Genomic DNA, 20,513 nt, shown 5'->3' with positions numbered 1-20,513 from the left:
TGTTACTGGCAGTCAGGAAAAAAACACTCAAATGATTTCAAGTTTTTTGTTGATGTTTTGGCTGACTGTCTCCAGTCTCTGAAGATTTTCCTTGCAAGTCAATCATTGCAGAGCTAGTAACCAACAAAGTGAAAAGACTAGGTAAAAAGAACCATGAACATGTTTTTCCAAATATGCATACCATTCTTCCTGTGTGCTTGCTGCCTCTGGCCTCAAACTGTACAAATGAAAGCTTGTTTGATTTATGTCAAAAACTATATATAAAATATCACACGGGATCCACAGAGAAACAGAGCCACTCAGGGCTTTGGTTTCATTATCCATTGAGGAATAACTGACTGCAGCCTTGGAGTATGTAGAACTGATCAAAGCGTTCGCTTCCTCAAAAGCAAAGAGAAACCCACTGTAGATTTCCTGTTTCATGCTTCAGTGCCAAAACACAATGAAAAAAAGTTCTAGATGAACATGTGAATTATTCTAAAACATTGTTCAATCAAATCTGACGGTTATGCGCGTTTGTGAAACTCATCATTTGAAATGTCAAGTCACTGACAGCAATGTGTCCTGAGGTGTGATATATATTTGTGATAATTATTTGCTTTTTTAAGTTATGTATCAGCTGCATCAAAAAAGGATTTTTTCTTTAGTTTATCTGAAGTGTAGAGATGTCAGTGCCACCTGATCTGGGTTTTAAATACACAGCGCCAGGAAAGGTCGGAGACATGACTAAATGCCATTTTTAAAGCACGCTTTTCTCCTAAAACTTTATGCAGTGCGGCTGATGGAGAACGATTACTAACATTAATAGCTGCTGAAGTGGTTTCTGCTCTCAACAGTACATATAGCATAACGCATTAAGGAAAATAATGTATCAGTAATATTTGTTTTTCTTATTGCTGTACTAGCAAACAATGAACTCTTGGAATGTATTTGAATTCAGCTCTCCTCTGATCCTCTTCAAGGCTATTTCTCTGGTTATTTCAAAACTTTTTTGAATGAAACTGAAAGCAGTTGGCTCTTTTGCTCGATAAGATCTGCTAATGTAGAAGGGCTGCCTCCAGTGCGCTAAGAAGACCATTTCCAAATCTTTAGCATCTTCCTCCTTGACAGCAGAAGTTACTATACAGGATGGTTTAGATGTTGCTGAAATGAAATAATACAGAAGATCCAGTCTTCCAAGACGATACAGAGTAGGGAATGGCAGTGGCTGGAGGGGACCTTGCAGCAACTTCCCCACATTTTATTTCTGGAAAGATATATGCTGTAGATAAACACCCCATCAAGTGTTCGCTTTGGTGTCCTGAGCCTAACCCCATTTTTTTTTCTCTGTAAGAAAAAGACTAGATCTTTAACTGTAGACAATCTGGCAGCTACCTTACTCCTGCTATCTCCCAACAGAAACTGTCATACGAAAACCGCTCCATTGAACAAAATCAAAAAGGAGCTTGCATATATTCTAATCTCCTCCATGACCACCAAGAAGTACCATAGGAAATGGATAAGGAAAGTTAGCTGCAGGGGAGCTCAGATTTATTCTAGTTTGATAAGATTTCACAGTTTGCTCTAATGAAGAATACTGGCAGAAGTTCAAAGCTACTCCAGGTCTCAACTCTCCCTCCACATTACTATAAAAATGACTGTAGAAGTGTTAATGGCAGAGAAGCCAAAAGTTGTTTTGGTTCCAGCCTTCCCAGCTGGAGTAACTGAGAAAATAGGGTAGGAGTGTTAGTTCTTCTCACAGTTCCCTCGGCATCCTGCAGAACACCAGAGACACTGCTGGGAATACGGCAAAGCATATCCAGTACTGTCCCCTGTCCCAGCTCCTACAGCCTCAGATGCTCCTTGCAAAGGCCACGGATAGGGATGCATCAGCTTGATAATTCCAAGTGACTTCAGAATTAGCATTAAACTCTGCTGCTGATAACCTGAGGGCTGCTGAAGAAGGAGAAGATATCAGGAGAATGGCTGTGTTCAGCCTGCATTGATTTCTTCAGCCTTTTGTCTGTGTCTGCTTTCTGTCTGGTTTGGAGGTGGTTAGTGTTACTACAAGTAGCATGAATCATGTCTCTGTTAAAAAACAGAGCTTCAATTGTCTTACATAACCCCTGGTAACTGAATATCTAATAATAGCAAGCCATTTCCAGGTAGGGAATCTGTCTGTGTCCCAGACCCAGACACATGCACTCACACACAAATATTCATATTACTTTTTACACCTCACTTCTGGGAAGGAGAGAGCTTTTAACATGCAATATGACAGTTCTGAGATGCAGGACCTGGCAACTATTATTTTAAAATGCCATTTTTTTTCACTTATTGCCTTGAGAAACCAGTTCAGTACATACAATTTGCTTCACAGCCCGAGCAGCAAGAGGGAGTGAAAGAAAAAGCAACAGCAGCATTTGGTTTTGAAAGAGCATTAAATGGCAAAGACCACCACTGGAGTCTGACTGGAAAGCTTAACTCTTGCTAGACGTGAATTCTCCATCTGTCTCTTAGAGAAGGCATACATTTTAATAAAACTGTTACTTTCCATAGTTCTGACACACCATTATGTTTTCTATCCTCTGTTTTCTCCTTGGTAGAGTGAAGGAAAATATGAAACTCATTCATTACTGTAAGGCTAATAGGAAATGTTGCAAATCAATAATGAGATCTTCCAATAAAAATTCTTTATCTTGAAAATACTATTTATATTGCAGTCCACAGGTGGTTTGCTTAAAGGACGAGTTTCTAAAGATTATACTGCCCTCATAAAAATTCTACACTTTCAGTAGGAGGCCAAAGAAGAAATTCTCTCCAGTAACTTTTGTGCTATTCATTGAGACATTGAATTGTCTGTCCTCTTGCCAAATGGGACAAACCTTAGTAGTAGAGAAATGTGCTCTCAGGTACATCAATTGTAGCATCATGACTCTGCTTAATAAATAACTCAGAACTCTTCAAAGGAAGAGAAAAATGAACAGGTTCCAAGCTGTTTTATAAAGTTTTCCAAAGAAACGAGTTTCTTCTGACCTCTCTTACCATCAACCAGCATACTTTGGCATCTAAGTTTGAATTATACAGTATTACCAACATAAGAGCCAGACTTCAGCCATTCCAGACTGCTACATTCTCTTGGTTTAAGAGATGGATCATAGTCAGAGATTCATAAAGTCAGTTTGACCTCTGGATTCTTCAGAATTGTGAATTCAGTCTAGGTCCATCTCTTCACATTCAGAGAATGTAACAAATAGTTAAAAACTGAGTGGGTAACAAAGAAAAATGTTTCTCTTCAGCTTTTATTTCTAAAGTTATTGTCAGCTTAGATAATCTTTCTTTAAAGTTTGTTGGAAGTATCTGAGAACAGTAAGGCAGAATGGATCAGATGTGAGACTCTGGTTCTATGTCTACTTCTGACCGAGTTGTACCATTTAACCAGGCACTATCTTTGGAGGAACTGCTATTTGCCCCTTTCAAATACTGTGGGCATTCATCAACAGTTTTGTACTGGGAGATCAAGTGCCTTGCTTATTACAATCCTGGATCCACCAACTGTCTGACAGTAAAGTCAGAACTGAACTAAAGCTAAACTGTGTTTGAACACAGAAATTGATTGGACTGGTCAACAACTGCACACTGGCTTTCCTGGATAACCTCCAAATAAGTTAGTCTGTAGTACTCCTATGATCTCAGAGAGATTTTTTTGAGTACAACTGGGGAAAAAATTGGACTAGTACTTTTATTTATTATCAAATAAAAACTGATGGCTGAGCAGCCACAAGCCTACTGTGAAAAGTCCAAAGACCCAAGCAAGTGAAAAAAACAAATCAAACAAGAAACCTGCTGAGTTGTAAACTGTAGTTTATCAGTATCATGCAGTCATGATGAGCTGACTGTGCTACTGCCCTAGGGTAGGAAGTTCTTACCTTTTCTGTAGGAAGTCAAATTAATTTGTTTTCACTATCTAGTAATCCCCTTGTCAAGCAGTAAGAAATTCAGATATTGGCCATAGTGTTACAGTGTACTATTTGGAAAAGAAAGAGAAAGGAATAGAAGCCACGGACCATGCATGAGTTGCTCAAATTGCAATATCCCTTCTAGAACAACAGGATTAATATTTTAGTTGCCTATCACAGCATGGCCCCATATTCCAGTTCAGCATCTGGGAACACAGCATATCTTGTGCGTTTAGATTATTTTATTAGGACTGAAGCTTCCATAGGAAACTTCCACCGGTGGCACAGCAAAGGGTTAAACAATAGTTGGTCTCAAGTTTACAAAACCATCTGAACTGGTTTCAACTAGACATGAAACATCTATGCATCTGGAAAATGGAGTCTGCAGTTGACTGTTCTGTACCATCTGCTCTCTAGAACATTTTCAGCTTGGGAGTTGCATAAGCAATGAAAAAAAAGCACACAAACAACTTCCTGTACCATGTTTTTGGTCACTTGTAATGATGCATTACAAAGTAAACCAGCTAAATATGCACAACTGTGCCTCACTCCAGATGACAACATGTATTATATAAGAGCCATCCCTGACACAAAGACATTTACTTTAAAATATCATGATGCAAGGAGCACTCAAAGGTAAATATTCACTGCATGTGAGAGTTGGGGGCAAGTAACATGGAGAGTTTTGCCTCCATCTCAAAGCCCAGTATAGTTTAAAAGTTAGAAAAAACTAAAAGGAGGACTTTTTAAAATTTATTTACAACGTTAGATGAAAGAACTTGTTGCACCTCCTTCTTTAAAGGGCAGTTTAACTTGTAACAAATCCCGAATGTTCCTTTCACGCATTTCAGATTCAGAATTATTCTTATCCCAAAAACTTTTGAAAACATCATTTGTTCAGACTCGCCCTGTTTGCCTGTTGGGAAGCCATAGCCTGATTTAATCTTGTATTGTGACATAAATAAAACAATAACCACAGGAATGAGAGTAGTTCAACCAGAATAAAAATATCTACCTCCAACCGGATTTCCGCGCCTGTCAGCTGGGTAGGTATGTATGCGCATGTTGGCCTGCTTCTCTGATGGAACCGAATGGGAACATCTGAGGAAAGCCCACTGTCACTATGAGCACTGATGATGGAAGAGGGTGACTGAAACATGAAATGAAGCCAGGTGCTCAACTGAAGGAAGGAGGGTTTGCTTCAGCCTCGGTGGGCTGACGTTAAGAGGCAGTTTCCCCACTAATGAACAGACTCAGACTGTCAGCCCACAGCCCTTAACACTGGATCACTCAGCAATACAGATCTGACCTGCTTTGGGTATGGGCACATGATCACATTACTATCAAATTAGCAAGAGTTGATGTTGCTGTGGGAGAACAGACGATATATAATCTAGCCTGAAGTCAGAGTGGCGCAGACAGGTGATATCTGATCTGGCACAAAGCCTACCATATGAAGTTAATCCATTTGTTCTGAAAACATTTGAACCGGTATGCAAGTTTATCCTAGATCAACACTTCGTGTTATGTGGCTACAGTGTTTTTGATGGTGCATTAGGACCCAGATCCACCAAACCACAGCTTCAGAAGCTGTTTACCCCAGAGATTTGGCATTGGCACAACTAACTGCATCCCTCTACAGAGTACAAAGTCCTTATAAAGCCTATCCATGCAAAGAATAAAGGGGTTTGCTTTCAAATCAGCATCTAGTAGTGCCAACAGGCCAAATGGACTGAAACCACTGAATTCTCTTATTATCTTCAAAATATGGTGGCTTTTGTTGCTAATATGTGTTTTTCCTAGATAACGGACCCTGCAGGCTAGATCCTGCAGGACTAGATTATTCTCAGGAGAGCAGTTCATTTCTAAGGAAATATCTCACCCTGTGGCAAAAAAGTCTGAAGTTAAAGCAAACTGTTTTATGATTTCCGCTGAATTAAGCAGGTGCACAGTTCACATAGGTCATCTCTGCATGGGAAGGTACATCAATATATTTTCTGTACCTACAACTCATTAATCTCATTAATAACAAAACCTGGTTCATATCTTCTTTGCTACAGCATCCTTTCTCTGCCTCCCATTGCCACTTAGCCTCCTTCCTGATTCAAATACCTTACACCTCCAGCCATCAGAAGGACTCCAAATGAAACTTCCTTCATAATTATTCTGGTGAGTCTCTGGCTTTCATGGCAGTTACATCCTCATAAATGAAAGCAGAATCTGGCCCTCTCTCTTTTCCAAAGCAAGAGTAATGATCAAACAATTTTCTCACATCTCTGTTTGCACTTTCACAGTCTGGTTACATTGATTTGTGTCTCATAAGTAGACATTTCCTTTGTTGGTTACAAATCAATGTTATAGACCAAGCCTGCCTGAATATTCTCCCTTCCCTATTACTGTGTGAAAAACAAAGTGCAGCTTCAATTCTTGCTTATAAACGTGAACTTCCTTGATGAAGCAACAGAAAAGCAGATAAAATTCCAGCTCTCCCTCAAAAAACAGGAAACGTCTGTGCTTAAATTTCTAATTACTGAGATGCTTTATGGTATGATAAACACCTTTATCATTCCAGTCTTGCCATGGCTTTGTTAACCTATTTATAATCCTCTCCTTCAGATATCACAAGATTTCCCACAGCAGCCCACTGTGATGTCACTGACTTCACACATGACTTCACGGTACGAGGAAAGAAAAAAGAAGCAAAGGTTTTAGTCTGCAGCAGGACTGAGCTGCCACACAGAGCACCTGAAAAGGATGGAAAAGAAAAGGGTTTGCAATCGGTTACTGAGAGGCAATGAGCTTTTTGACTGGAGTATGAAAATACAACAGTGAAGATAGCTAGGTATTTTACTACAAATGGATACGCATGATAATAGAAAAGGAGTAGTAAGAAACAGAGCCATCAATCAGAATATACCAAGTGAAAGAATGTACAGGTTTAAATGTGGAACATATCAGTTTGATTTGCCTTTATTAAAAGAGCAAGAAAAAAGGAAAGAAAAGTAAAAGCAGCTTCAAGTCAATCTCATCAATTTTAATATTATGAAGTAGTTTAGGAAGCGACAGTTCCACCAATTTGATGGAAAACTCAGGGCTGCCAAAATAAAAATAGAAATAGATTAGAGCCGGCATCAGTAAAAATAATAATAATAATAATAAGGTTTAAAGGATGTGAGATCAAAAGGGAAAATACAAAGTTTTACAAATATGAAACAAGGCTTGCTGCACTACCATCACCACCATCAAAGAGCATCCTCAGAATTCAAAAGGGAATTTGATTTATTTTAAAGAACAGCACTAGGAATCGGGAAATCTGGGTCCTACTTACACCTCTTCTGGGGAATCTCTGCCCGGCCCTGAGAAAGACATTTCAGTGCTCTGTGCTTCAACTTCTCTGTAAGGCCAATCATCTTAAAAACAGATTGACTTCACAAGCAATTTCTAAGGCTTAACTCATGAATGTTCAGAAAACACTTCGAGGTCTTTACGTAGTAACTATTATGAGGAAGGAGAGACAAAAAGAAATGCAATGATTCGGGTAATACTAAATAGAAGAGACTGTGAAACTCAACCATTTCCTGGAAATTGCAGGGAAAGAACAAATCGCTTCCTTTTTGGATTTTATTTCCAAAGGAAGTTTCAGCCAAACAGGCAACTCAGCACATTCCCCTCTCAAATAGATGAAGAATCAGCAAACAAGAGGTGATAGGGAGCCCACCAGTCCTTGACTCTAAGCAACTATGTAGTTCTCTTGTGTTTAAAACAGAACTGGCTTTCTGAAACTTTTCGGTATTGTAATAGTAGATGGATAGCCTTTAATAGATTAAACTCATGAACTACATTAGAAATAAAGGAAAAGAGATGCAAAGTGAGCATACTAAAATCAAGAGAGCTATAAGAACAAAACAAAATGATTCTGATTTGATGCAAACTTTCCAGATCGTTTTACTGGGATGTAAATGACGAACAGAAGCTACCAGATTATCACATGACAGCTGCAGTACCAAATCCATCCATCAACGTTTTGGTTAATCATTGTCCCAACTCTTGCTGCGAGTTAATTGTAAAGAAAGAAGCCAAGAGTCAGAACTACCCAAGCATGGACCAGTTTACTGATTAAGAATTCATTCTACAAAAAAATTCAAGTAGTGGTGCGTTAACAATTCAAAAGGACCAGCACAACCGCATTCATCCACTGGGCAGTGCATTTCAACACAACCATGTTTACAGCTTCTTGTTTACAGCATATGCCTTCTACTGTACTCTACACATTTTCCTTATCTTGCGTTATCAACGTTAGCAGACAGTGGAGAGGTGTGTATCTTTTCCTTACCTTATCCTGAAAAGGCTTCACTAACGAGGACATAAATTCTGCCTTTTCAATACCAAGCTGCAATTAGCACAGAGGCCATGACACTGCAGTTAGCACAAAGGTCACTGCAGCACGGCTACCCAGGGGGTTCCACGACAGAGCTGAGCATGAGCCCAAAGCGTTCTGGGCATATGGAAAGGTATAAGCTTTGGTACATCTGCATATACACATGCCAGAAGTAAATATTTAAGGAACAAACAGCATGAGAATGAGAATAACAATGTTCCTAAGCATATCAGTGATCAAAATATCTAACTGCCAGATGGACAAAGTAGATTTACCTGGTGGTGAGCACTGTGGAGAGAAACAAAATCTTGCCTTTTACATTTCATGCATTTTAAGAAGCTGCTCAGATTATTTGTTTACTTGAATCTGACGCCAGCTCTGCTGACTGCAAGGGCTAGGGGAAAACATCTACTGGAATACAAATACCTCCAAAAAATTTCATGTTATCTCAGTGTATTTCTCCTTGGTTCTTTCCCTGTTTCTATACATCTGTAGCATCTGGGTTCAAGCCACCTGACAACTGGGGAGAAGTGCCTTGACCTTGTTTTGCTCCAGGCCGATGTTACTTTATGACCTAGTCTCACAAAGATTCACTACAGGTAACGTGATTCCCTTCCCCCAGCATCTTTAAGGAAGCATATGCCTTTGCTTTGGACAGGCTTAGAATACCAAAGGTATGTGCTACACATAGGAGCTGGTGACCCTGAAGTCCTAGCCCACAGGACTGGCTCAGAAAGCAGGTGCAGCAGTAAGCTGCAGTAACTGAAACACCTGTAACATGAGAGGCTTACACTCTTACAAGAAAAAGGGAAAGCAAGGAGGCTGAGGGAGCCCAAAAGGAAGATTAACAAAATCAGAAACACATAACCAGCCTGGGTCCTGCCTAAAAGTTCATTTTTAAGAGCCACAGATGATGGCTCCAGTCTAGACCTAACACACACAGAGAAGTCAAGACAAATCAGCAGCATTAGAAGCTAAGTAATCACATCACATAACAGTGAGATGTAGCAACAGTCTCTCTGTCTGTGCTCTGAGGTGAAATCACCTGGAATCTGACATTAGTTTCTGGACACCTTCTCATCAGAGCGATTGGAGAGTTCAGAGAAGAGGTACATAAAATGACCAGGGTGGTATGAAAAAAATAAAACAGAAAAGAAGAGCTAATGTGCTACATCTGCATAGCCCAGTTACATGACAATGGCTAGCAGATAAAGGCATGAAACCAAGCTTTGTATAATTAAAAGATGCAAATGCAAAAAACAAACAAACAAACAAACCTACTAATAAAAGGTATATGGATAAAATCAAGAGCAGTAACATCAATTCCAGCCTAAGTCTGAAGAGCAGTCTCCTTAGGGAAGGAACTGAAGGCTGACTGTGTTGCAAACTCGAGACAAAACACTGAACATGTGATGCACACACAATCTTCCACTGGCCCTGGGGAGATGGGCTGAGCAGGTCCTGATTGTTTTTCCAGTTTGATGACTCCAAGGTACACTGTGTTTTTCTGGCCTAAAAACCATCTTTGAAAAATATGGAAACCCATGAAACACACTTTGGCAGGTTAGATGATGATTAACCAGAAGGAGACTAAAATTATTGTTGATGAAGAACACTATGAGTGAGATGGAGTTGTGTAAGAGGAAAGGAGCAGATCAGCAAGGAGCAAAACCTCGAGAACTGAGGAGATGGCTCTTTCGGCACTGGATGGCATCACAAGCAATGGTCACACAAGAGGAGTGGATAATCCACTGCATAAAGAGAGAGCAGCATGTACGGATCAAACAACAGACGTGACAATAGCAGGGAGGAAATGACTTAAAAGAGTACGTGACCTTCTGACCTGTGAGTCAATCAGCTGCTAAAGGGAAAGTGTATCACAAACCCAGAAACCTGACAGTGCAAAAGGGAGCTGGTCTTTCTGTAAAGCAGTGTAAAGACAATGACAGAAAGATTGAGCCTTGCACTCCTCCACACCACTGAACAGCAGATAAAAGCTTTTAAACAAAAAGTAATACTCCTCTTACTTAAGCATTAAAACACTAAAAAAAGTTGCACCAGACAAAATCCATGCAAGGGGTGGCAGTGGAAGGCAGGCAGGTGTGAGAAAATGATGAGATTAAATGATTCTGGCACTTCCCATCCAAAACCTGTGCCAGCAAAGGACAGCAGAAGGAAAAGCCACCAGCTGAACTTGGGACCAGGTATCAGCTGTTTTCAGCCTTCTTAGCTTTTGAAACTGGAAAGCGAAGAGCTAACTGATGAGAAGCAAGGGAAAGGTAGAGACGGAGGAATAACTTCAGTTTTACTGATTATTTTGAGCAAGAAGGATGAACTTTACATCAGCGGTGTTGTTGAAGACAAAAATTAGGTTAGCGGTATATCTATTTGAGTGTCATCTGTTCCTCTTTGCACGTAGCTTTGAACCAAGGGAAAAACACAATCCCTCTTGGGACCAAAGACACTGATTTAACTCCGTGTGGTCTCACACAGGAGGTACTGCCTCAGATAGCTGACGATGCAGCATCTCCTGGCACCACCTAAGCTCTAGGTGTACAGCTCTACTATGGGATCCTTTCAAGAGGTGCAGTAAAAAAATCTCATTAAATTTTGGATTTTTTGGAGATATTGAGCTGTTTGCACTAGCAATGGTACTTCCTGCACAAAATGCTGGACATAAATGCAGTACTAATTACTTTGCAAATCATGCCCTGAAGCTGAAGGTCCAACAAAACAGTGATTTCAGAAGCAATATCAGATAAGGTATTCTCATTACTCCCCAGCACATTGCAATCCCTGCAAAAAAATCCATGATTTAAAGAAAGATTAGTTGTCTCCCCTCATAATGCAATGCCACTAACAGCTGTGTTGGCACAAGTGGGGGACTTGGGAACTGCAATATATTGGCAAGCCTGAGCAGCCCAAGAGGGAAATCTGTTGAACTGATTTGGTCCCTGCAGCCCATGTACTGTCAAATCCCAGCCTGGGCAGCTTATTAACTTTCCACAGTTCCCCACTAACTAATTGTATGTACCTGTCTATCTGCAAAGCCAAATATAGCTCCTTTTGAAAGAACAGAAAGAAATCCCTGCTAAGTTTAATAGAAGAGAAGGCTACCATGTGTCTGCCTGGTGCTGCAGTCTTGAGGCTGTGTGTTCATCTTCCAGCTGATACACATTGCTAACTGGTGCTCTGCACTTGTAACATACATGCAATATTTCATTGCTTACCTCAGCTTCGACAGGCCTTGTATCCTAAAACCCCATGTACGTCACTGTGGACCTTCCAAGCAGCTGACAGACAAAATGCTTCTGACAGCCATTATGGCTAGGATAACACTTAAATATGAGGAGGAAACACAATGCTGCTCACTCCCCCAAGAGCAAGCTAATTTTAAAGTTAATACTGTAAGTCCATATAGACAGGATGCTTTAATGACCTTCAGCCTGGCCAAACCAGCACTCCTAACCCCATGGGTTCTGCTGACGTGACTGACAGCTGATAGCTTTTCTGAACACCAAGCAGAGCATTGCAGTCACTGGTAATCAAACTGCTTAAAATGGTGTGCTTTCTATCACTTTGATAACACGACAATTTTCTAAGAGCATAAAGGGATTTTTTAAATTTGCTAAGATTTGTAAAATAAGCCTTCTTGGAAGTTTGATGTGTGTACGTAAATTGATCTTTAAAATCACAAAGAACAGTCTGATTGTGCCTTATATCAACATTAAAAAAGGTCTCTCCTCTTACAGAAACAAGTCCAGATTTTCTTCCCTCAGTTTGCATAGCCACATGTTCACTCCTCATGTAGTTCACTTCCCTGCTTCCCATTCCCCAAAGTGTGGGAAACAGATAGGGCTTTCCCCACAAATAAAAGTACTTGGAGAGAGAGAAAGAATGGAGAGGCAGGAATGTGGTAACCAGTGGGACAAGGAGTGTGAGTGAATCAGTGTCCAAACCGATCAGATGAGAACGAGAACAAAACCCACAAAGCCCCTTGAAGGCCCAAAAGCATCCCTTAGATCATGTCTGAGAACAACATGGAAGTCAGTGCCATCCAGAGAGCAGCAATATATTAAATTTTGTGGCAGAAAACATACTATATATAAGCAAGAAGTTGCCCTGTACATGCATGAGCTGAAGTTTTTGAACCATCCCCCACATAGATAATCATAGTAAGATCCACAACAAGAAAGATCTTGTTACAATTCCCCACCAAATACTAATGTAAACAACACCGTGCTTCTATATTCAGAAAGCATCTACATCTCTGACAAGGCTTCTAAGATTTCTAAGACCAGAGCAACAAAAGCCAGTCAAATGCAAGCAGGTCTTAATTTCCACTTACAAGTAACTTAGCATGTGAAGGATGAATTAGGATCTTTTTTTCTGGCACATAAGGTATTAGGTACTAGAATATCTAATCACTAATTTATGGCTGATTCAGCTCCTAATAAGAGATGCTAGTGGATTCAAATAGGTGGCTGGGACATTTCAAGAAACCCCATAGCTAACACCAGGTTGGGCGGGCTATAAGACATAAAGATGCTTTTTCAGGCAGGAGCAGCAAACATGGCTGAATGAGATGCAAACTGTGGTCCTGTTGAAACAGTCCCTTTAGCAGAAACCCACACAGCCTCCCCTGTGCCTCTGACCTTCTGCATGCTGACAGCGTAGGTGCACCGACTGCTGGTGCAACAGATGTTAAAGCAGGAAAACCTGATCCCAGAGCAGAGGGATTAATGGGGCATTAACATGAAGGCCCCACTTGTGGCCATTTAAATGCTAGCAGCCTTAAGTAAGTTATCCAAAACACAAGCTTGCAGTGTGAGCCACTAGAACTTAATTATAGAACATCCGGGGCCAAAACTTGCCCCAGGATATACATGAGGTCATCCCGATGATGCTAATGGAAACCCATATGCCATATATTAGAAAAGCTGGTTCTAAAAAGGGGCTATTCTAAAACAGGTTAGTTTTTGCTGAACAGTCGTTTTACTGTTTACATTTACAAAAATAAATCAATTCACAGATGCCTAGACTCATCAGCTGGCATCTGATTTACATTATTCACTAATATTCCTTCAAAATCAGCTGAAGAAAAGCTTGGTTTTAAAGCTTAGGATGTTAAATTAACGTTCTGTTAAATCTGGCAGATTTTGTTCACGTTTCTCTATTGACCCTTGCTGTAAGAGTCATTTTGACGTTTATCTGATGCACCTTTTCCCTTCCAAAGTGTTACTCATTTTTGACAAAGCAGAGTGTATTTGCATCTCCTTGTCACTTCCCACAGCAGTATTTCAGGGCCCATTGTCTGATACACCACTAAGCTTAATGCATGCAGGTAGCTTTCCTTGCATTGCCGCTAACATTCTGCTACATTTCAGATCTGCAGGGCAGCGGATGGTAAACACAGCTTTGGTTTTAGCAGCTCAGTCACAGCTAAGCGAGCATCTGCCCTGGCTGCACACAACAAACCTCCGGTTTCAGAGGAGGAACATCAGGAACATCATTGGAATACCTCACTACCTAAAGCTTCCAGTGAGCCTTTGTTATGCACTGCACTGTAGCCAAACAGCTTTTCAATTTAAAATCTCATTCCTTAGTCTTCAGAATATCTCTGGGAAAAGGCAGCAGAGCTACACATTTTGCAGAGAAACAAGGAAAAATCAAAATAACAACTATCCACTAATTGCAGGCACCGAACTAAAATACCTCTAACTAGAATTTGGAGGTCTTTACATCGAAGCATAAATGTGTTTAGAATCATGGGTGTTTCCAGGGTGAAGGCTGAAAAGTAATAGGTCGCTGAAGCTAAATCTTAGAATGGACAATATCAAGCTACTTCATCTGTGTAAAGTCTTCTAGAGCATGTAGGCAACACAATACATACATCCATAAATGCTTTGAGAAAAAATATCTAGCCTTTCAGTGCACACTCGCATTGCATAGTATATGCATTAGTGTTTAATGAAGTGTTTGGGGTGCATGCTAACTTTCATTTGTAGGGCTTTAAGTCATGCTGCTCCTGCTGGTGTTACTGGATGCTGCCAAGAATGCAGAAATATTTTAAGACCAGCTGAGCGTGTTACACTCACAAGCCTCTTTTTATTTCAAGGTAAATTGTGAGTTTAATCTCTTTAAAGGTTTCAAAGATCCTACCCATTTTTGGGGGGGGCAGACAGTCTCAGGAGAGGATGCACTGTAAGTTGTACCCATCTCTTCCACTGCACTCCTTTCTTTCTGTCTGTTCTTTTACCTGCTGTTTATACTTGTCTGTTTGTCTTCATTTGTAGCCTTTCCCTTAGCCTTATGCTTGCTTTCCACTTTCAGTCCTATATTCTGCAGTATCCTCTACTGCACATCTGTGTTTCTGCTGTTCCTACTCACCATCCCTGGCACTGTCAATGTCATACACGAGCACAGAATCTGGACTGTAAGTTGTATGTTTACCTTTACCTTGCATTTATTATGATAAACTCTCTCAGTCTCTCACCGTCACCTTTCGTTAGCTCTGATTTCCTATCCTCTTCAGTTCATACCACTCCAGGAAAGGCAAGAGGGGGAATTAAGTGCTCGTGGAAGCAGTGCTGGCTGCCACAGAGTGATTGACAATGTGCACACTGCCTGCAAGTGCCAAGATGCCACAGTTTGCAGAATGAAGTGAGACCTTGGTGCCCGATACGCCCTCCTTGATTGGAGAGATGTTCTGAGAGCGGCTGCCGATCATTGTTAGCTCAGTGACTCCCTGCATTCTCATCACTTCCTTCTCCCAAGCTGTCAGACTGGCAAGACTCAGGAGAAATCACAGGTTTCCTAATTGCATTTGTGCCTGCACAGAGAAAAAAAAAACCTTAAATACAGGCTGGTCAGATCTGTAGTGATGATGGAGAATTCTTTGCTCCATTCTGTGCTAGTGCGGGCTCTTCAATTTCTGCCTGCCAGCTTCCTTGTTCCCGAGGACAGAAAGATAAACTGTGGCTTTGTATGGATAGGGAAGACGACAAAGAGAAAAGAGAGAAAAGGAAATTCATTACGTTTATCAGTGATAGCACTTTCTCAAACGATTCCTGCAACTTCATGTACCATGTCCCCTCTGTTGGATACATCTATCCTGGATGGCAGTATCTTGGATTTGTAGAAAGAGCTCGTTCCTTTATCTGCACAGTCAGACTGGAGCCCTTTCTTGGTGCTGGGCTGTCTGTTCAGACTCTTCTGACTGCTCCGTGCTGAGATGCAAGGCATCACGTGTCACTTCCAATGATATTTCCTCAGTTAATAACTCCTCTGCTACTCCCTCTTCTGTTAAAGCAAGATGATGAGAAGAGGTTTGGTATTTAAGCAGTGAGTTGTCCTTCAGCAGCCAGGCAATCCAGACAGGAGCGCATAGCAGCAGCCAGGATGGACTCGGCATCAAAAGTAGTTAAGTTCTCCTTTGACTGTACATAACAGACTGCTCTTTTCACTTTTTAAGTCTAACCGAACACAAAAGTTGACTATGTCAAGGTGGCCCAGAAACACTTGGGAACCCCAGTGTGTTTAACGATCTGAGAGAAGGCAGAAGCCACGAAGTGTCCAACTGCTTGGTCACGGGTGGCTCTGTGGGTAGCCAGAGTCAATGCAGCTCATTGGTCGTGATGACTGAAATAACAACAAATTGCTTTCTTCTTTTTTATCGCAGAGTCTCCTGGGAAGCTTATTTTGCATACAGTGACTCAGAATGCTGCCTGCTAAGCTGCACGTACTGTATGTCTGTCTGGAACAAGTCAGAGTAATTTGTCCTCTTGTTTACAGCAGTCTATTTATAATGGCACAGAGCTGACCCAAGGGTATACCAGGTCTCCTCTCTGAACACCCAGAAAGGGGCTTTTCACCCTCATTTCAAAGCCATGAAAACTCCAGCTCCCTCCACTTTGCCTTCCAGTGTATATGCTTACCAAGGGCAAGAGGGAGAATGCCAGCTCAGAGAAGGCTTTGATGAAATACTTCAGCAAGAACATTTGTTGTGTTATGATCACAGCAAGAACCCACCTGCCCCAAGATGATACAAGGCCCAATGGATGGGGAGCAAGTATTCCTGCATACCCAAGGGTTACAGTACAAACTCTTGCTATTCTCCCCAGAAATTAGCTGTTTGAAAAGGGTAATGTCTTTAGAGAGCCTGCTTTCAAAGCTCAAAACTGCTAGAATGAAATCTATAAAGCCACAACCTTTCTCAGTCAGTCAATTTCATTTCTTACTAATACCTGCTTCTGAAAGCATCGTATGTCACATATGTGGAAGGGATATGCATGTAACAAATCATACATGTGCTTTCTAAATTTATTTTTCACAGCAGTAATTTTAAGTGTCCTACATTTGCGTCTCCTGCTGGCTAACCTTTCCCCCCAAGAATTAGATTAACAGTTCTCCAATCCGTGCATTTCAAACAACTGCCTCTTCCCATTCAATGAAACAGGTTTTTCTTCTCTGTTTCAGATACAATATTCCTCTTTAAAACTGCAGCAGCCTACAGTCCAGTCTTCATTCAAAATGTTATCTTTATGTTAATCTGTAATCTCTGCCTTGCCTTGGAAGAAGGAGAACATCACTGCTTCAGAAAAGACAGCAGATTTCATAAACAGACATGCTATGCTTATTTTTGACTGTTGTAAGACCAAAATTAGTGGCTATATGAATACATTTCACATATTTCATATATAAATACCCAAATTTATGTCTGAACACACACACAAAATTCCAACAACGCATACTTGTACTTGCATATAAATAAAAAACTATATAATCTTATTTTTACATATATATATTCACAGGCATGTATGAATATATATTTATACCTCAATATATACACTCATATGCACATCCTGTAAGCATTTTATACTCATTAAATACTTCCCAAGTTTTGTGCTGTATCTCTTGTGATATCTGAAGTATCTGGCTGAAGATGAACAGATAAGATGAATTACCCCTGTACTTAAGGAAAGAGACACAGCACGCCTAAAGCTTACCTAAAATATTTTCTGTAATATATGTATCATTAAAGAATACAAAACACTTTCCCTGCATCTTCCTTTATTTAGGATGAGCAGAACCACTTGGAAATGGAGACTATCCTAGGCTCATGTCAATAACATTATCTGTATTATATCACAAATACATGAATATCATCTCTACCATGGCATTCTCCCTAATAGGAGTTGCAGCAGACTGTAGGTCACAGATCTGCCTCCACAGTGTGATTTCCAGTACCCTGAGTTTCTTCATGCTTACAAAAAAAACTACCTCTCTTCCTGTTCCCGAATTAATTTTTCTTCTTCCCTTCCCTGTAAAAATATTAACAATTGCATATACGTATTTTTTTTTCTTTCATCACTTGTAGAATATCTGACCATGAAATGCAGTGGTCCAAAGCCCCTGAAAGGTAATTTTGATTCCCGGAATAATGACGAATACAAGGTGTGAATTTTGCAATGCCAAGAAATAAGGGAATTCTGTATCTGCAAGACAATCCTTCCATTTGTACAGCGGATACGCAGAACTGGGTTGGAGGCCTGTACAGTCCTGAGAGATCAGCAACACTATATATAGCTACACTATGTACAAAACAGCCACACAGATGTACTTCTCAAATTATTCTACAATCTGTTTACAGCCATTCCCTATCTCTAAGATAGTCATGAAGGACTGGTAGAGTTGACTGAACAAGTGATTCAGAATGGAAATATTTGACTTCTTATTTCTGGTACACAAGACTTTTTTTTTTTATTTTTAAATTACACTGTTATTCATTGGTGTGTATACTAAACAGGTGGGTTAATTGGTTTACATTCCATTGGTGATATATGAAGGACTCATATTTTTTACCATGTTATTTATTCTATGATTCATTTTTTTACCTTGTTATTTATACCATGTGTCTGGTCATTTATGTCATATGCTTCCTGTTTTTAACCAAATGACAAACATCACAGTCAGGACGATAGATTCCAAATGATGCATAAGCATTCATAATCATAAAAGTCTTCACCAGTACATTTTTGAAATATTAATTAGGAGAGAACTACAGCATAAAGCACTATCTGAACAAATATGAACAGATACCATTTTGTGATGTTTTGCCAGGCCTGAGATTGAAGATATTTTAAAGATGGAAGAAGAGTATCAACAACTGAAATAGGAAACTCTATATTTATATTATAGTATTTTTGTAAATGGTTTTATTTTACCAAGAGTTGCATGTCAGGAATTACAGAGTGATACAGAATGTGTTAAATTCATATGGAAATGTTTATTTTACTGACTTGTCATAGAATTTGCTACTTTCCAGGAAAGAGATCCCTCCAAACCTGTGCCTTTAAAGACATTATGCCAAGCGTCAAACACTGTCCAGCCACGGTACATCAATAAAAGAAGAAACCTTCCAGTTCTTACTCAATTTAGCTCGTGAGTGCAGTTTGTTGTCTCCTGATAATCCCACTCCAGGCCTTGAGCTTCTCCATTCAAAGTGAGTGGGAGAGAAGCGGAGGCAGCAAATCTGATTACTGGTTGAGATCCACATACAGTTCTCTCTTTCCACATTTCTATAGTAGCACATGGTGTCAATGGCAGCAGAAGAGTGCAGGGAACTTAAACCTCCATTTCTTGGTTTTCTTAAAAAGAAGCCTTTGAGCTCAGTTGTGTTATATCCTCTCACTACTCCAAGAGCATAGCTGTCAAAGAGCTGTGCTCCCCCAAGGCAGCTCCTTTTGCACCTTAGCATAGCTGGCCACAACATCCATGAGTGGAGCAAGAGGGAAAGTCACAGGATCATAGAACAGATTGGGCTTAAAGACCATCTAGTTCCAACCTCTGAATTTGCTGCACCCACTACTTACTGGCTGTCACTCTCAACAGTAGGTTATCTTAATCACTGTAGCTTGCAGGGAAAATCAGGGAGAAAAATGGAGTAGATAAAGTCCAAAAGCTGTCAATAATGATTTCTTCTGATTATGTGAGATGCTGAGATCATATACCACTGATATCAATAGAAACTTGTGCACAGCCCAGTATCCACTAGGTTCCAACAACCAGAAATATGATTAATGCATTCTGATATGAATGACAAAACTAACTCCCTTGCAAAATGCTTTGAAAATTATACTGAAGATTGAGAAGAGAGCTGGATCTTACCATACATCTTATAATCATGATGGAAGATTTTGTACAAACAAATCTATACTTTGCTGTGGTCAAATTACTGTGCCCTTATTCCACTAGATTTGCATTCCCAACATTATTTCCTGGATACTTATGTGAATCATACAGTTGTAGCATCAGCTCATCTCAAAACCTTTAATATGTTACATTGTCTCATAAAATCCTTGTAGATTTCCCTGCGATAAAAGACCTGGGGGTACTGGTGGATGGCAAGCTGGACATGAGCCAGCAACATGCTCAGAAAGCCAACTGTATCCTGGACTACATCAAAACAAGCATGGTCAGTACAGGAGAGACATAGACTTGTTGGAGCACATTCAGAGGAGGGCTGCAAAAATGATCCAAAGGATGACTGAGAGAGCTGGGGCTGTTCAACCTGGAGAAGAGAATGCTCTGAGGTGACCTGATAGCAGCCTTTTAGTATCTAAAGGGGAGCTACAGGAAAGAAGGGGACAGGCTCTTTAGCAGGGTCTGTGGTGACAGAACAAGGGGAAAGCTCAAAGATAGTAGATTTAGGTTAGATGTAATGAAAAAATCTTTTATAGCAAGTGTGGTGAGGCACTGGAACAGATTGCCTGGTGATGTGTTGATGCCCTGTCCCTGGAGACTTTTAAGATGAGGCTGGATCAGGCCCCTGGGAAACCCGATCTAGGTGTGATTGTCCCTGTTCATTGCGGAGAAGCTGGACTAGATGGCCTTTAGAGGTATTTTCCAATCTAAGGATCCTATGATTCTACGACTGATTCCATGACTGCTAATGTATTAGCATTCCTCTTTACAGAGTTAGAAATGAAAGCTTGGAGAGGTCGAGTTACTTGTCTAAGAGTCACGTAAGAAATCCTAAATATGTAGAAATCTGAAAATGAGACTTTGGAATTCCAAGTTAGTGATATTGTAACAATTGAAATAGTCGTGGCTGTCCACCTCAGAATTAAAGACCGTCAAGACCCCTCTTCTCTTGTACTCCTACATCACTGAATCTGATCTGGCAGCTTTGTTGT

The 20,513-nt window shown here is 40.3% G+C and overlaps 1 protein-coding gene across 22 annotated transcripts in view; it reads right to left on the bottom strand.

Moving 5' to 3' along the window:
- Positions 1–20,513, bottom strand: part of ZBTB20 (zinc finger and BTB domain containing 20) — a 468,885-nt gene that overhangs the window by 63,895 nt on the left and 384,477 nt on the right. Inside the window, exon 9 of one of the 22 annotated variants that reach the window (XR_007379433.1) lies at positions 12,627–15,148. The exons of the other annotated variants lie outside the window; for them this stretch is intronic. The gene's annotated coding sequence lies outside the window, so the exon portion shown is untranslated. Of the gene's footprint in view, positions 1–12,626; positions 15,149–20,513 lie in introns of those variants that run through there. 22 annotated transcript variants of the gene reach the window in all.

The sequence above is a fragment of the Lagopus muta genome, chromosome 1 (assembly GCF_023343835.1).
Source record: "Lagopus muta isolate bLagMut1 chromosome 1, bLagMut1 primary, whole genome shotgun sequence".
Classification (NCBI taxonomy): domain Eukaryota; kingdom Metazoa; phylum Chordata; class Aves; order Galliformes; family Phasianidae; genus Lagopus; species Lagopus muta.
The sequence above is the reverse complement of the archived record's forward strand: the minus strand, read 5'-3'. Positions and strand labels throughout refer to the sequence as shown.